Here is a 5,518-nt window from a genome sequence, read left to right as displayed (position 1 = left end):
TCAGCGAGACATCTTGGTTGATAAAGTTCAATAATTATACAACTTCAGCAATCATTTGCATTGCAAGTTGAGTAAATATAGCATGTAACTGTTCAAAAGAGCGGCAAACTTATTTAAATTAATTTAAGTGTATAGAAACAATGATTTAATAAATAAAAAATAGTATACACAAGTATATAATTGTCAAATAATCAAACACACACACACACAAAAAAAAAAAAAAACTTTTGTAAGTTATAAAGCAAGAAATACATATTCTATTGGCCAATGTATACATTTCGCAGGTGAGCTGGTAAAATGAGATTGTGTTTGTGCTGCAAAGTCAATAAAAGTGGTGGGAAAGTGATTAAATTTTGATAAAAGATTATGAAAACCAACATTTCTTCCTTCAGAATAACATCCACGTTTGATTCAGTGGCAGTACATGTGCAGTGTTCAGGAGGTGAACCGGATGAGTTTTGATGTCTTGTTATCTTTTGCATCTCGTGAATCGGCTCAATGTTCCAGACGTCAGGACTCCTCCATCTGCTGTGGTTTAGCTGTGGAAACTGACGCACGAGTTGGCCGTCGCTTGGGTTTTTTGTTGGCTTCAGGTTCCCTTACACATGTCACACAGCGTTTTTGTCCCGAGGGTGAATCAAGAGCAGCTTTCCGAGCTGCCGTTGGCTGTTTTTCACCAGGTTCTGAATCAGAAATCACAAAACATTTGACGCTGTGTTTGTTTGGAATATCCAAGGATACAGAAAATGGAGAACTGAACCTGTTCTTGTTAAAAAAAACAAAGCCGAGCTGGAGCCTAGCAGTTAGCACACATGCTAGTTTTGTGCACTGTTAGCCTTGAGTGTATAGAAAAATACTTGCTAACATCTGTAGAAGTTTTTAATGCGCTAACAGTCACTTAGCATAAACCTATGGTGTTTTAGGTGGAATGCAACTGAATTACAAATCTAACTTTATATTAATCTACAGTGTAAGTGTAATTAGGAAAATATAAAAAAAAATGTAGAAATTTCAGTTTTTGTCATCTTGAATGTTAAAGCTAGTAAAATTGTTAACGCTTGTTGAAGCTAGTTTGCTAACAGTCCATATCAGTTGTCTCACAATTTTTCTTCATAGTTTAAGCAGTGAATTTTTCGTACTCTGTTTTCAAATAATGTGACATTATCCATGATTTCTCAATGTAATTCTATTTATATTCTCATAAGCTTGCTAAAAAAAGCTAGCTTTCAAAGTCTTATTCATTTTAGCAGTTCATCATGGTATTTTAGCATAAACATTATCCAAAGGCCTTCACAGATAAAAAAGAGAATTACTAACTTCTTGCAAAAGCATTTGGAAAAAGAGTGCTAAACATACAGTATAAACATCACATTTAGCTTTTCTGAGAGCGTTATGAAATCTGATTTTAGTATGGGCTTTTCATTCATCTTCAAATAATGTGACGTTGTCCAAGATTTCTCTTTGTACCTGTATTTCCCTTTATTTTCAATTTAGCTAGCTTTTTTTTTTCTTTTTTTTTTTTAATTTTAACACATTTGATGTTGTATTTTAGCATTAGCATTAGCCAAAAGGCGTCCAAAATAAAAGAAAATAGTAGATTGCTGGGTTCTTTTAAAACATCAAATAGATTGGGGGCTTCTGTAAGCTTCTGTAGTTTCTGTAAGAGCACAGCTGACTTCGATTGTCAGTCATTAAATGACTTCTCTTAGGTGTTCTTTTTATTTCCTGGTTAATTTGTTTAAAAAGCTTGTTGGCATGTTGTTTTTTTATTTTAACAGTCTAATGTGGTATCTTAACATTAGCAATAGCCAAAAGGTTGCTGCAATTTAAAATATAGCATTTTTCAGCTTGTTACTACATCACCAACAACTTTTCAAAAGCCACTAAACTAAGCAAAATTTGTATCGTATCAAACTTGGTGTTTTAGCTTTTTTCTGACTCTGTCACTTCTGTCTGTATGATAACGTTTCAGCTCATTGTGAACACTGTAAAGAAGCAGCCGTGTGACTAGTGGGTGAATATTGGTGTTTCCCAGTTATTTGTCTGTAAAAACGGTCTGTAATGAATGGCTCTCATCCAATCCGGCAGATTAGCATGGCAGAATCTTAATTTGCGCGTTGGGGGCGAATGTTGGGCCGAAGTAATTGTTTGTACACTAATCATGTACTGTACAGCAGTGTGTAGGCATTTCCACCTCTGTCTCTGTTGCGTTTTTAATCATAACTTGATTTTGACCCGGTTAGCCTCAGAAAAAGGGCGGCTCATGCTAGCGTGTGCACAGGTCTGTTGGGTGCAGCCGACTCCTGATGCCTGAGGCCAGTGTGAGCAAAACAAATCATCAGTCAACGCTAAAGCCTCGCTCTACTGACGTTGGGACTGTGGAGTTTAGAGGAAATGATAGCGGGTTTCAATGCTTTAGAGCTATAACTTTATGCTAATACATGAATGGTGGAATGCATATATATAAAATTACCTTAATAGCACATTTTAATGAATCTCTATCGCCCCCTTGAGTACTGGAGTACTTATTACAGCAAAGTAGTGAAAAAAACTGATTTAACATGTTTTTGCAACATATATATATTTTTATCAGCAATGTGTTTTATTTGTAAATTGATATAATCATTGTTATATCACGTTTGTGTGTGTGTGAAAACGTTGCATCTGAAGCTAAATGATACATGGATATTTTATTGTATTGTTTAGAAGTTTTTGAATGATTGGTTATATATTTGAGTGGGAGACAGTAGCCAGTAGTAGAATAAGCAGGTTTCCTGTGCTCTGGTGTACCTGTCTCACACACAGGTGTCAGTGTGTCTCTGACGCTCAGGTTGAAGCAGACAGTCGTGCGGCGCTGCATGTTGTGTTCTGGTGCTCAGAGTCGCGCGCTGCACAGCTGATGTGACAGCGGCCCTTTCACAGCCCTGATTCAGTGTGGCACTGAAGAGACTAATTACCTCCTGTGACTGGCCTCACAAACAGCCCTGCAGTGCCCACTGATACCAACAGGCCAAAACATGCTGAGAACATACACCAGCAGTAGGGTTGGGTATCGTTTGGGTTTAAGATACCAGTGCCAAATCACTCTCTTTAAAACAGTACAGTTACATCAATAAACACTCGACTGTGACAATATATATTTATAATCCATTGCTAATCAACTTTTTAACAGTACAGAACATATTTTCTGAAACATGAGATCACAAAAGAAACATTTAACTGATTTTATGGAATAAAAATGTTATGTTATATATTATTATCTCACATAGATCAGCATATTCTATGATGTCACATTGATGTCTGATATGACTTATTTAGCATTAAACAAACACTACAATTCATTTTCCCAAGAATTAAATATTAAAGGTGAAAAAAAGAAAAATGATTGCTCAACTATCAGTTAGGTGGCGATATGCACCAAGAATGTAAACGACCATTGAACAAAAGAAGAAGAAAGAAACAGCTTGGCGTGGTTTTTCTTAGCATCTGTTGAGAATGTCTTGAGTCTCAACCAGGAACATACAGTACATGTGTTGAATGAACTTCCGGATCCGTTGGAACCCCATACCTCCAGTAAGCAATGTTTGGGTTAATCAGTCGAAAGGTCAGGGTTTAGCTGACGGTTAGGTAACTGTGCTTTCTGGAATACACCCCAGTTTTAGAAATGCTTCCCATTGCAAGTCAGTCCGGGAGGACAAGGAGAGAGCAACTGACTTTGGCCACCACTTACAAAACAAAGTCTCATTTTCAATACAATTTTTGTGCGAAGACAATAAAAATCAGGAAAAAATAATAAACATGTCTTATAATATTGTATGTGCAACATCAGCTAAATTTATAAATGTCATTTAAATGTTTTGTAAGGTGAAATTGTTACTACTATGGGTAATGTTACTTAACAAATCTGGTGCAGTTGTTGAACTTTTTGTAGTGTAACTGACAAGAAACAGGAATATCAGACACGGTCCTCTCAAGCATCTGGTGTGTACAAACATCTCATAAACATCTTTAAACATACATTTCCTAAACGTCTATTTGATATATTTCTAGAATCAATAAATTAAGAAAAATGTAAGAATATCCGAATATCACCGGTTCCCATGCCATGGCTAATGCATGCTATAGTGCATAAAGTGGTTACAGAAATGATTGAATATAGGTTACTAAATGAATTGATGTCTACTTGTTACACTTTCATTCCTAAATGTGTCCTAAAAAAAGTGTATCTTCCCTAACCTCTCAGAAACCACCATCTTTCTCTTAACTGCTCTTATTTCTCATTATGGCTTCATCATCTGTAGGATCATGGGAATGTCCAGAGCAATCACACACAAGCGTTCAAAGTCTAGATCTAAACGAACGTTAATATGAAATGTTAGCAACAGTTTATTTACATTTAAAAGAAAAAACTGAATGACTCAGAAACAGTAATTTTATGAAGTTGCATGTGGTGTTTTTATGTCTTTTGTTTGTTCAGAGTCGCACACCTTCACCACATTTACATTTAAATAAATGCACAGACTAATGCAGGAATCCCAGAGTTTTCTTCTGTAACTACTCTGGATGGACGACAGATTGATTATTATGACAGTGAGATGAAGAAGCTGATTCCCAGACAGGACTGGATGAAGGAGTTTATGTCTGGAGACAGATTTAAAGAATACACTGAGATCAGAGAACGAATACAGCAGACCAACAAAATCAACATTACTGTTCTAATGCAGCAACTCAGTCAGACACATGGTGAGTTAAAACACTTTATACTACAGTTTCAAATGTCACAGATATACATTAAACAGGAGCAGATCTTATGGTTCCTTCTTTTCCCTTTTCAGGTGTTCACACCAATCAGAGGATTTATGGATGTGGTTTGGATGACTCTGGAGCTTTAGAAGGGTTTGATCAGTACGGTTATGATGGAGAGGATTTTATCTCACTAGATGTGAAATACAGCATGTACATCCCATCTGTATGGCAGGGAACACGCACAATAACAAAGTGGAACAGTGACAGTGAACAACTTGAATTATTCAGACAATACTACCAACATGAGTGTGTTAACTGGTTAAAACATTTCTTGATGTTGAGAAAAGTGGATTTAGAGAGAAGAGGTAGCTTGTCTTCACGGACTTCCCCTTTTTCAACAAGTAGAGCATGTTTTTATTTTTATTTTTTATTGTAGCCCTGGAACTGATTTTTTTTTTTGTTTTCAGCTGCATTTATGTTTGTGTTGATCGAATGCATAGCTGTACATTTGAAATATTTAATATTTTCCTCACATTGATCTTAATCTTTTTCTTTTTATCTCCTGAAGTGTCTGTGTTACACAGGAATTCCTCATCTCCGGTGGAGTGTCATGCCAAAGGTTTTTACCCATCTGCAGTGACTTACCTGGCTAAGAAATGAAGAGGAGCACCATGAGGATGTGGATTTTGGAGATTTACTGCCAAATGAAGATGGGACCTTTCAGGAGACTGTTAGACTCCATGTTACTCCAGACGAGTGGAAGAACAATTAA

At 36.3% G+C, this 5,518-nt stretch overlaps 1 pseudogene; it reads left to right on the top strand.

Moving 5' to 3' along the window:
* Nucleotides 1-4,282: 4,282 nt before the first annotated feature.
* LOC127987980 (major histocompatibility complex class I-related gene protein-like) lies at nucleotides 4,283-5,518 on the top strand (annotated as a pseudogene).

This window comes from Carassius gibelio, chromosome B22 (assembly GCF_023724105.1).
Source record: "Carassius gibelio isolate Cgi1373 ecotype wild population from Czech Republic chromosome B22, carGib1.2-hapl.c, whole genome shotgun sequence".
Classification (NCBI taxonomy): domain Eukaryota; kingdom Metazoa; phylum Chordata; class Actinopteri; order Cypriniformes; family Cyprinidae; genus Carassius; species Carassius gibelio.
This window is presented reverse-complemented; position numbering and strand designations above follow the sequence as displayed.